This window comes from Schistocerca nitens, chromosome 4 (genome assembly GCF_023898315.1).
Source record: "Schistocerca nitens isolate TAMUIC-IGC-003100 chromosome 4, iqSchNite1.1, whole genome shotgun sequence".
Classification (NCBI taxonomy): Eukaryota; Metazoa; Arthropoda; class Insecta; order Orthoptera; family Acrididae; genus Schistocerca; species Schistocerca nitens.
In genome coordinates this window covers 306,086,781-306,099,827 of record NC_064617.1, presented here as the reverse complement: position 1 = coordinate 306,099,827, position 13,047 = coordinate 306,086,781, and the positions used below count along the sequence as shown (strand labels likewise).

Here is a 13,047-nt window from a genome sequence, read left to right as displayed (position 1 = left end):
ATACAAAAACTCAAAAAGTTTTTTAGGCATTCACAAATGTTCGATATGTGCCCCTTCAGTGATTCGGCAGACATCAAGCCGATAATCAAGTTCCTCCCACACTCGGCGCAGCATGTCCCCATCAATGAGTTCGAAAGCATCGTTGATGCGAGCTCGCAGTTCTGGCACGTTTCTTGGTAGAGGAGGTTTAAACACTGAATCTTTCACATAACCCCACAGAAAGAAATCGCATGGGGTTAAGTCGGGAGAGCGTGGAGGCCATGACATGAATTGCTGATCATGATCTCCACCACGACCGATCCATCGGTTTTCCAATCGCCTGTTTAAGAAATGCCGAACATCATGATGGAAGTGCGGTGGAGCACCATCCTGTTGAAAGATGAAGTCGGCGCTGTCGGTCTCCAGTTGTGGCATGAGCCAATTTTCCGCGGGCTTCGCGTGAAACTTGCCCGCACGCGTTCAACCGTTTCTTCGCTCACTGCAGGCCGACCCGTTGATTTCCCCTTACAGAGGCATCCAGAAGCTTTAAACTGCGCATACCATCGCCGAATGGAGTTAGCAGTTCGTGCATCTTTGTTGAACTTCGTCCTGAAGTGTCGTTGCACTGTTATGACTGACTGATGTAAGTGCATTTCAAGCACGACGTACGCTTTCTCGGCTCCTGTCGCCATTTTGTCTCACTGCGCTCTCGAGCGCTCTGACGACAGAAACCTGAAGTGCGGCTTCAGCCGAACAAAACTTTATGAGTTTTTCTACGTATCTGTAGTGTGTCGTGACCATATGTCAATGAATGGAGCTACAGTGAATTTATGAAATCGCTTCAATCATTTGTAATAGCCCTGTATGTGCGTCTGACTAGCAGTCATTCCTCGCCCAGTGATGCTGCTATCAGCTGCACGGGTTTATACCGATAGTAGGTCGGTGGTCATAATGTTCTGATTGATCAGTGTAGATAAACGTTAACATATCCATAGCAATGATCCAGATAAGTTGTGGATGTCCCTGTCAAATCATTTGATAGTGTGGTCAATGTGGTCTTTGATACTGGACTACTGCAGTGCTGATATACCTAAAGACAATATAGCATGTTCACATGTTTCCCTTGTCGAGTATACATACTGATCCCTTTTGTTGTTTTTTAACCACTTCATTGAAACTCCACATTTTCACTTTGATGACGAATAAAGTAAGAAAGTTGCACAACAGATCGTCTACTAGTTTGTAGCTTTTTTCCTGACAATACAAGGCTTGTCCAGAAAGTTAATTCCGATCAGTCGCGAAATGGAAACTACATTGAAAATCAGAAATGTTTTATTTGCGACAGTTGGCTCCACCTTCTAGCTACTTGTCTACATAGTCGCAGCTCCAGCTACGACATCTGTCGCACCGTTATACCAACTTTTAATACCCTCGTTATAGAAGGCAGGCGCCTGAGCTTCCCGCCAATTCTCTACGCTCATCTAAAGCTCGTCTGTGCGAAAATGTTGTCTTCATAGCCAGTAGTTAATGTGAGCAGAGATGAAACACAGAGGGAGCCAATTACTGGCTGTAGTGCGGGTGATCATAGACTTCACATGGAAAACTCTGCAGGAGCATTTTCATTGCCCCTGCAGATTGCGACCGAGAATTGTCACGAAGAAGGAACCGTATGACAGTTCTGTAATGTGGGCTGCATAACATCAGGCGAAATCTCTCACCAGGACCTCATACTTGGCGGGAGACACTATTTTCTACTCATCTTTATGTGCTCACCATGCGCTCAGAACTGAAAAGAGCGAAGAGATGCAACCGACAGGGATACTAGAGACACTGTCGAATACATATATGCAAAGCTTTATTAGATTTTCACAGTGGTTTCCATTTCTTGACCGATCAGAACTTACTTTCCGAATATCCCTCGTACCTCATTTACGTGTTTTGTGGATCTGCTAGTCATAATTGTCTGCCACATGGTATCACATCATCAGTGATTTGTGCTTCTATAGTCCTTAGATTCGTTATCCTTCAAACATCGAATGTACACAAGTGCGGAGTTTTACAGATAAATAACCCTGATGAGTGTTAAAACAGGCACAGCTTAATATTGTAAATGCATTTGTACTCGGTTTTAACTTTTCGGCTTGAGGTACTTCCTTTGTTAGAGGTACTTGTGCGCAGCTGGGGATTCGCTAGTCTTATCTAAATTCACAGCTACAGAACTACAAGATGTTAATTTCACTCCGTCCGTGGTTGACAGGAATTTTTCCGTGCATTTCTGCGATAATTGAATTTTTTGTTCTGAGTTCCGACATCTTCCCCTACGATACTCTCTTATTTGAGAATTCTTTGCTGCCACGGTACATTCATTTGGACATAGAAACGAGGCAAATGTGTAGACCATGGTGGTACCACTCTGTGTCTGCGGTTTTTACTGAACAAATGTACTGATTTGTAGTATTAGCCACCATTACGACACACCACACTGTGATGAATCACTGTACAGAATAAAATTGTGACTGAGCTTAAATACTAAAATCTGAAGTATTGTAATTATTTGTATTAAATCTGCCAAGTTGAGCTACGTTTCAGAGCTAATATTTTGTGAAACTAGCAAAATTACAACAGCATTTAAAGTAGCTGCTCGCCAGACCCTGAAGGCACAAGTGACGCGTACTGGCCGCCGTGTCATCTTCTGCCTTACGGTATAATGCAGCGGCATAGAAAGGCATGCGATGAGCACGCCGCTCTCGCAGCCGTTTTGCAGACTTTCCTCAATTGGCATCATGAGGATGATGCACCCGTACCTGTCCTCCCACCAAGGACAAATCCTCGGCTGTGTTGGGAATCGAATCTGGGTCCTCTGCATTGCAGTCATTTACACTGATCAATCAGCTATGGAGGCGGACACAGTAGCATGTGGGAGACTAGAAAGATAACATAGAAGAGATCTTCAAATGGACCAACATATGGAAAATTACTGTTAACACTGTGAGACCAAGACAATAGGAACTGTAGTACAGACAGCACTCAATGGCACACCGCAGTCACGAAAGTCTGGAACATCTACGTGTGTACTCCAGAATCCACTCCAGGGTATGTGGCGGAGGTTATCTCTGACACCGTTATCATTTCCACCTTTCTCTGTTCCATTCGTGAATGGTGCATACGAAGAACGACTGTGGATAAACCTCCGTATGAGCTCTAATTTCTCGACTTTCTAGTTGTATTCGTCTCGCAAGACATGCACTGAAGAGCTAATGAAATTGTTACACCTGCCTAATATTGTATAGGCCCCTGCGAGCATGCACAAGTGCCGCAACACGACATGGCATCGACTCGACTAATGTCGGAAGTAGTGCTGGAGGGAACTCACACAATAAATCCGTAAGAGTACGAGGGGATGAAAACATCTTCTGAACAGCACGTTGCAAGGCATCCCAAATATGCTCCGTAACATTCATGTCTGGGGAGTTTGGTGGCCAGCGGAAGTGTTTAAACTAAGAAGAGTGTTCCTGGAGCCAATCTGTAGCAATTCTGGACGTGTGAAGTGTCACTTTGTCCTGCTGGAATTGCCAAAGTCCGTCGGAATTGACAATGGACATGAATGGATGCAGGTGAGCAGACAGGTTGCTTACGTACGTGTCACCTGTCAGAGTCGTATCTAGACGTTTCAGAAGTCCCATATCACTACAACTGCATACACCCCATACCATTACAGAGCCTCCAACAGCTTGAACAGTCCCCTCCTAACATGTATGGTCCATAGATTCATGAGGTTGTTTCTATACTCATACATGTCCATCCGCTCGATACAATCTGAAACGAGACTTGTTTCACCAGGCAACATGTTTCCAGTCATCAACAGTCCAATGTCGGTGTTGACGGACCCAGGCGAGGCATAAAGCTTTGTGTCGTGCGGTCATCAAGGTACATGAGTGGGATTTCGGCTCCGAAAGCCCATATCGATGATGATTCGTTGAATGGTTTGCACGCTGACACTTGTTGATGGGCCAGTATTGAAATCTGCAGAAATTTGCGGAAGGGTTGCACTTCTGTCACGTTCAACGATTTTCTTTGGTCGTCGTTGGTCCCGTTCTTGCAGGATCTTTTTCCGATCGCAGTGATGTCGGGGAATTGATGTTTTACCGGATTCCCGATATTCACGGTACACTCGTGAAATGGTCGTACTGGAAAATCCCCCCTATATCGCTATCTCGGAGGTGCTGTGTTCCACCGCTCGTGCGCCGACCATAAAACCACGTTCATACTTACTTAATCTTGATAACCTGCCATTGTAGCAGCAGTAACCGACCTAACAACTGCTTCAGACACTTCTTGTCTTATATAGGCGTTGCCGACCACAACGCCGTACTGTACCTGTTGACATATCTCTGTATTTGAATACGCCTGCCTATACCAGTTTCTTTGGCACTTCAGTGTAAATAGGAGGAATTAATATGTTGCCCGATTGTTCTTGCGTCTTACACTCTAGGAATTTGAATGCCAAACCTCTCTGTGACACAAAATGCCTCTCTTGTAATGTCTGCCACTGGGGTTCGTTTAGCCTCTGCACAAGACTCGTATTTACTAAACGATCATGTGACGAAACTTGCTGCGCTTCATTGTGTCTTAAGATAAAACAATACAGACAGGGGCTAGCTATTCTGGTGGGCATTACTTGTTTAAAAAACTGATTAACCTTTGCAACCTGGCGGAAAGAATTGTCAATGTTCTTCTTAACTAGGTGCCCTAGTGTCCTGCGTATTCCCTCCTCTGCGTTGCCACAGATTCCGCAAGTCTGGCCAAATTTCTACTCTAAACGCAGAGTGAGCGAGTTGCCATAGAGGTATTCTACCGCAAGAAGTAGAACACACAAAAGCCATAAATGTCTACCAAAGGGTGTCTTGATGATGATATCCCAGCACATAAAGAAAACTTAGGTCGAGGTGTGCGGTTCTTTTGATGTGAGACTGTAATGAAAGTTACTAGCGAGTGGGATAAGGCTCTCTAACTACCGAATGAGAAGTCCAGTTTAATGATCAGGGATGACGACAGCTTTAATTACACAGAATAAATTAGCGGACTGAGTTGTAAACCTCCTACAATCGATATAACAAATGTTCGATTACGGAGTCACACATTATATTGTTCATACGGTTAACATGTCTCTTGCAGCTCACAAGACTTCATATGTGGCACATTACAAAAATTACTCCTGGACAGCCAATCTGCTTAGTACTGTGTGGCGATACATTAATATTTACATATTTGGTGAGCAAATAAGATCTCATTCGTGCGGCATTGCCTATGCTGAAACACGTAACCGCTGGTAAGCACGCGTTCACCCGTTCGCGTCCAACATGCGAATCCAGCTGACATAGCGCGAAACACTCCGTTGAGCTCTCATTGTTGGCGCACCGAAGGCGCACGAAGTGCTTCGTTCGCATTTCGTCATAACACAGCTGTCATTCAAAGAATGTAATGAAATAGATTTACATATTGTGTTTGATCTCTTCTATTGATGGCGTCTGCTATAAACATCAATTTAATCTGAATATAGTAAAGCCTCGGCAATTCGTGATAAGATTATTACAGTAAACAAAGTTATTTTATCAGTGAATGTATTAATTAAGAGTTAGCCTGTTCTGACGTGTCGGCGCTCATAATGGCAGGAACAGAAATAAATACGTAACACGACACGACTACACATACAAACCGCACTGAGCCTGAACAGTCAGTGATTGATTTGTGGCGGGTGAAAAAATAATAGGTAATTACGATATTGCAGTGCCTGTGTTGCTCGTACGATGCAAAGTTCCTTCGGACATGGGATGCAGGCACTGTGCCCACAACCGTTATGAAATACATGAAATGCGTTGACAGTTGCGAATATGGACAGCCATCAGCTGTATAATGGAATGGCGACACTGAAAAGTTGTGCGGCACCAGGACTCGAATCCTGATGGTACGGCGACCGATCGCGATGAGCGGGAAATTCGGGTTCGAGTCCCAGTCCACTACTATTTTGCATCGTCGTCATTCCATTATACAACTGATAGTTGTCCATATTCGCAACTGCCAATACGTTTCATGTTTTATATAACGGCTGCAGTCGCCGCAGCGCCTGTTCCTTCGGACAAGCATGCAACTCCAAAGGAACACGGCGTCGTAGTTCTTTACAATACAGGCGTTGCAATATCGCATTCATAAGCAGGCACCGGGCAAGCGACTTACAGTTAAAATGTCTCCCCTGAAACGGGATATACACAATGAATGTACGAGCGCAGGTTGTAGGCGCATCGCTGACGACAAACGGAACTTTGGTCTGGCCGTGAAGTATGCTTGGACAGCCTAAGGCATGGCGACAACTCGCGATAAGCGGGTAATCCGGGTTTCGAGTCCCGATCCGCCACAAATCTTCATTGTCGTCATTCCATTATACACTGAAGAGCCAAAGAAACTGGTACGCTTGCATAATATCGTGTAAGGCCCCCGCGAGTACGCAGAAGTGCGCAACACGACGTGGCATGGACTCGACTAATGTCTAAAGTAGTGCTGGAGGGAATTGACGCCCTGAATCCTGCAGGGCTGTCCCTAAATCCGTAAGAGTACGAGGGGGTGGAGAACTCTTCTGAACAGCACGTTGCAAGGCATCCCAGATATGCTCAATAATGTTCATGTCTGGGGAGTTTGGTGACCAGCAGAAATGTTTAAACTCAGAAGAGCGTTCGTGGAGCCACTCTGTAGCGATTCTCGATGTGTGGAGTGTCGTATTGTCTTCCTAGAATTGGGAAACTCAGTCGGTATGTACAATGGACATGAATGGATGCAGGTGATCAGACAGGGTGCTTACATACGTGTCACCTGTCAGAGTCGTATCTAGACGTATCAGGGGTCCCATATCACTGCAACTGCACACACCTCACACGATTACAGTGCTTCCACCAGCTTGAACAGTCCCCTGCTGACATGCAGGGTCCATGGATTCTTGAGGTTGTCACCATACCCGTACTCGTCCAAATGCTCGATACAATTTGAAACGAGACTTGTCCGACCAGGCAATATGTTTCCAGCCATCAACAGTCCAATGTTAGAGTTGATGAACCCATGCAAGGCTTAAAGGTTTGTGTCGTGCAGACACCAAGGGTAAACGAGTGGGCCTTCGGCTCCGAATGCCCATATCGATGATGTTTCGTTGAATGGTTCACACGCTGACACTTCTTGACGGCCCAGCATTGAAATCTGCGGCAATTTGCGCATAGGTTGACTTCTGTCACGTTGAACGATTCTCTTCAGTCGTTGTTGGTTCCGTTCTTGAAGGAATTTTTTCCGGCCCCCGCGATGTCGGAGATTTGATGTTTTACCGGATTGCTGATATTCACGGTACACTCGTGAAATTCCCACTTCGTCGCTACCTCGGAGATGCTGTGTCCCATCGCTCGTGCGCTGACTATAACACCACGTTTAAACTCACTTAAATCTTGATAACCTGCCGTTGTAGCAGCAGTAACCGATCTAACTACTGTGCCAGACACTTGTTGTCTTATTTAGGCATTGCCGACCGCAGCGCCGTATTCTGCCTGTTTGCCTATCTCTGTATTTGAATACGCACGCCTGCACCAGTTACTTTGGCTCTTCAGTGTAGCATCTATCTGCTACCTGACGACGGCGGCGGCGCATCGTGACCGATCAGAGGCACACAAATCTAGGTCATCGGTTCAATAAAATTGAAATAAGGTTGAGCATTGTCTTTCTGAAGGTACAGTTCACTACAGGTTGCTTTAGGCCAATAAATGGAAGCACACGATCGGACAGGGTCTTGAGCAACAGGTTCGTGACATTTCACCAGTGGAAGATGGTAACATACGGATCAGGAGTGACATTTGATGGGGTCACGAACCCATCCCCCTCCTCAAAGAATATTTTATTAAATGGGCTTATATTTGTACACATGCCTCTTCCCAGTTTCTCAGTTAATTTGGAAGACATCGTAGTCTCAAAACGTTAAGTAATTCTAGAAAGTGCAAGCTATTTTAAACACAGGAAACTGCCGATATGGATGCAGTTGTGGCATGATTGACTGTAGAGCACTGTTACACAGCAGGAAAGTATTATGGACAATTGTAAAATTTTCTCGAAATCCTTTCCAGCCAGCACCAAGCCAAGGTAAGTCAAGCCAATGCTCCATGTCCCAATCGAATCGACGAACAGGCAGAAAACCAAAATTGCGGGTAGTACAACAAACACAGAAGATATTGCCTCACCTCGTGTGAGCGAGAAGCTGGTATCATAAACTCAGCAACATGACCTCAGTAAGGAGGAGAGTTTACGTCATTCTCTCAGCAAAGCTTCATTTCGTAAGAGAGAATGTAAGTTTCAGAAAGACACGCCAGGGTAGCTGGGAGCGCTGACGCGCTGCTTCCTGGACTCGGGTAGGCGCGCCGGCCCCGGATCGAATCCGCCTGGCGAATTACCGACGAGGGCCGATGCGCCTGCCAGCCTGGATGTGGTTTGTAAGCGATTTTCCACATCCCACTCGGTGAATACCAGGCTGGCCCCATGTTCCGCCTCAGTTACACGGCTCGCAGACATCTGCACACTTTCGCACTATTCCATGGATTACACTCGATGCAGACAGTTGGGGTACACTAATTCTGTCCCAGGGGGTACGGGGTGGCGGCAGGAAGGGCATCCGGCCACCCCTTAAATATTAACATGACAAATCTGATTAACCATGGCTGACCCTGCGTGACTGTGGGACAAGGCACAAGCAATAGATAGAATGTGAGCTTCAGAAGGAAATCCATCAGCCTGCTGATATGGTGGGAAGGGAACCGTCTGAAACCTTGAAACTCATTTTTGCGAAAAAGAGGGATGGTGAAGACCGTGCCGGCCGGGATGACCGTGCGGTTCTAGGCGCTTGAGTCTGGAACCGCACGACCGCTACGGTCGCAGGTTCGAATCCTGCCTCGGGCATGGGTGTGTGTGATGCCCTTAGGTTAGTTAGGTTTAAGTAGTTCTAAGTTCTAGGGGGCTAATGACCGCAGGTATTAATTCCCATAGTGCTCAGAGCCATTTGAAATATATATATATATATATATATATATATATATATATATATATATATATATATATATATATATATATACTCCTGGAAATGGAAAAAAGAACACATTGACACCGGTGTGTCAGACCCACCATACTTGCTCCGGACACTGCGAGAGGGCTGTACAAGCAATGATCACACGCACGGCACAGCGGACACACCAGGAACCGCGGTGTTGGCCGTCGAATGGCGCTAGCTGCGCAGCTTTTGTGCACCGCCGCCGTCAGTGTCAGCCAGTTTGCCGTGGCATACGGAGCTCCATCGCAGTCTTTAACACTGGTAGCATTCCGCGACAGCGTGGACGTGAACCGTATGTGCAGTTGACGGACTTTGAGCGAGGGCGTATAGTGGGCATGCGGGAGGCCGGGTGGACGTACCGCCGAATTGCTCAACACGTGGGGCGTGAGGTCTCCACAGTACATCGATGTTGTCGCCAGTGGTCGGCGGAAGGTGCACGTGCCCGTCGACCTGGGACCGGACCGCAGCGACGCACGGATGCACGCCAAGACCGCAGGATCCTACGCAGTGCCGTAGAGGACCGCACCGCCACTTCCCAGCAAATTAGGGACACTGTTGCTCCTGGGGTATCGGCGAGGACCATTTGCAACCGTCTCCATGAAGCTGGGCTACGGTCCCGCACACCGTTAGGCCGTCTTCCGCTCACGCCCCAACATGGTGCAGCCCGCCTCCAGTGGTGTCGCGACAGGCGTGAATGGAGGGACGAATGGAGACGTGTCGTCTTCACCGATGAGAGTCGCTTCTGCCTTGGTGCCAATGATGGTCGTATGCGTGTTTGGCGCCGTGCAGGTGAGCGCCACAATCAGGACTGCATACGACCGAGGCACACAGGGCCAACACCCGGCATCATGGTGTGGGGAGCGATCTCCTACACTGGCCGTACACCACTGGTGATCGTCGAGGGGACACTGAATAGTGCACGGTACATCCAAACCGTCATCGAACCCATCGTTCTACCATTCCTAGACCGGCAAGGGAACTTGCTGTTCCAACAGGAGAATGCACGTCCGCATGTATCCCGTGCCACCCAACGTGCTCTAGAAGGTGTAAGTCAACTACCCTGGCCAGCAAGATCTCCGGATCTGTCCCCCATTGAGCATGTTTGGGACTGGATGAAGCGTCGTCCCACGCGGTCTGCACGTCCAGCACGAACGCTGGTCCAACTGAGGCGCCAGGTGGAAATGGCATGGCAAGCCGTTCCACAGGACTACATCCAGCATCTCTACGATCGTCTCCATGGGAGAATAGCAGCCTGCATTGCTGCGAAAGGTGGATATACACTGTACTAGTGCCGACATTGTGCATGCTCTGTTGCCTGTGTCTATGTGCCTGTGGTTCTGTCAGTGTGATCATGTGATGTATCTGACCCCAGGAATGTGTCAATAAAGTTTCCCCTTCCTGGGACAATGAATTCACGGTGTTCTTATTTCAATTTCCAGGAGTATATATATATATATATATATATATATATATATATATATATATATATATTAATGTGAAGACTGCAGATGGGCCTGGAAAAGTACGCAACATTCAGTCATCGCCAGCCAGACATAACGTCATTGACTCAGACAAGCAGTAATAAATACTAAAGCTTCTGAGTCTTGATATTTTCACATTGCAGCTGACCAGTTGTGAGGCCCAATCTGTGATGCGCTGTTACTGTTCGCCAAGATGACTTCCGCCTTTGAGATTGCTACCTGTCTGGTTGTTGTACTCCACCGCTATGAACTGCTAACCTCCCAACCACTAATGGGAAGACTTGGAGGCTTAATACCTCCAGCCTGCTGATTCATAATGATGATACTTAACACACTTTCCACCTATCACAGTAATTGGGTGGCGCACTAACTGCTGGCGCCCCCGACTAACGCCTGTTATCAGTCATCGACATCCCCGGCCTTCCTTGGTGAAAGGGCTATGCTGTTGTTAATCTCTCCACGCTGTGCAGAGTTGCTGAGAGATATCAGAGTACTCTGGTAATAAGCAGTCGCTGTCATGGGCAGCAACGCCTACTGTGCAGGCTGCACCTGCCGCCACCGAGGCCTGCTTCCTGACCGACACTCTGTTTACGTGTATTGGACATCGCTGTGCGACGTCTTCTGCAGATAGCTGAGATAGCATAAGCGCGTTACGAGGCCATGTGCTGCAGTGTCGCTGTCCTTGTGCACTGACGGAGAAAAGTACACGATGGTAAACTTTAATGTACTAATTTCTTGTTCGGCTAATGTTTATCGTTAGCGTCCAGCACGTCAACTAGCCTGCTCCGTCATCCAGAGAATAGTAGAGATCTCAACCCAGGCAACTACAGAACATTCCAACCAGGAAAAGGCGCACATTCACAGAGTGACCGTATCTGTTGTCAACAACAAATCAAACACAGTTCGTGAGTAACACGTGCCAGTTGTGGTCGAGCATTGTCCTGCTTAAAAATGGCACCATATTACTGTCCCATGACAGGTAACACATGAGGAAGCAGAATGTCTGCGATGTACTGCAGTGCCCCCACAGTTCACTCAATCACTGCAAGATATGACCTGAAGTCATTCCCGATGGCTCCCTACACCGGGACGCCAGTAGTAACATCACTGCGATTCTCTTAAACATTGGAAGAATGGTACCTCTTCCCACGCCGCCACCATACTTGCCAACGATGGTCATTCGGGATAGTGCAGAACCACAATTCATCAATGTACACAATGTGATGCCATTTGACAGCAGTCATTACTTCCTGGTCAACAGCACCACTCCAAAAGCCATTTGTGTTTTGGTGTTAGTGGCAGCCTACACATAGCAAGATAATTCCTTAGTCTGGCTGCTGCTACTTTCGGATCAATAGTGCTGAGACGCACAATGCAGCATAGTCTATTGTTCGTTACTGGATGGCAAACGCAGATCTGAAAAGATTACGATTGGGTTGGTGCACAGTAATGCATTTCTCCCTTGTGGTGGTCAGACGTGATCGAGCGGAACCTTGATGGTGAGTACGCCTGCCTTCAAGTTCCCATACAGGTCATTCTCAAAACCGAACGCCCCACAAATCTGGATATTGCACGATTCGGCCAATCAAAAATGTCTCTGAGCACTATGGGACTCAACATCTGAGGTCATCAGTCCCCTAGAACTCAGAACTACTTAAACCTAACTAACCTAAGGACATCACACACATTCATGCCCGAGGCAGGATTCGAACCTGCGACCGTAGCAGCCACGCGGTTCCGGACTGAAGTGCCTAGAACCGCACGGCCACCGGCGCCGGCCTTCGGCCAATCGATCAAATAGAGACCCACAGTGAGCTAGGACTGTTGACAAACATCGATATATCGATATTTTTTCAAAATATGTCGTTATATGTAGGCGATACCTTTTCCTCTGATACATCGTATCAAAACGGCAATATCGAATGGCTACATATTTATTTTATATTTTTTTCACAATTTTCGGTAAATATTAGAATTTTTTCTTTTGAAATTGTCGTAGAACATAACTTTATTTTCACTGCGTGAAGGAATCTGACTACTTTTTGAACTTACATCACGTCCAGTCTTTTACTTTGACTGTGTGAAGCAAGTATATGTGGCACAAACGAAGATGTCCGATTGCACGGTAGGGGGGGGGGGGGGGAGGGCAGCGTTTAAAAAGAAAACTAGAGTGCTATTTCTTCACGCCTGCATTCTTCAGAAACAGTTGCTGAAAAGAACAAAAATGTAAATGATACGATTGGCCTCCTGTGGACGGAGACGTGCGAGGGGAAATGCTGACGTAAGCGACGCTGGGCGCTACCAGCAGAAACTGCAATGTTGAGATTCATCGTGCAGTTTTGAAACTACAACTGCTAGGTCACTGGCGTTGCAGAAATGAAGAAATAGACAAGTCGACATGAAGTGTTCTGGACAAATAGGCAGGCTGCTAGCTTGTCGATGTACAGAATATCTTATAATAAA

The 13,047-nt window shown here is 46.9% G+C and overlaps 1 protein-coding gene across 1 annotated transcript in view; it reads right to left on the bottom strand.

Moving 5' to 3' along the window:
- LOC126252817 (D-threo-3-hydroxyaspartate dehydratase-like) overlaps positions 1–13,047 on the bottom strand; it is a 135,971-nt gene that overhangs the window by 90,272 nt on the left and 32,652 nt on the right. The window lies entirely within an intron of this gene.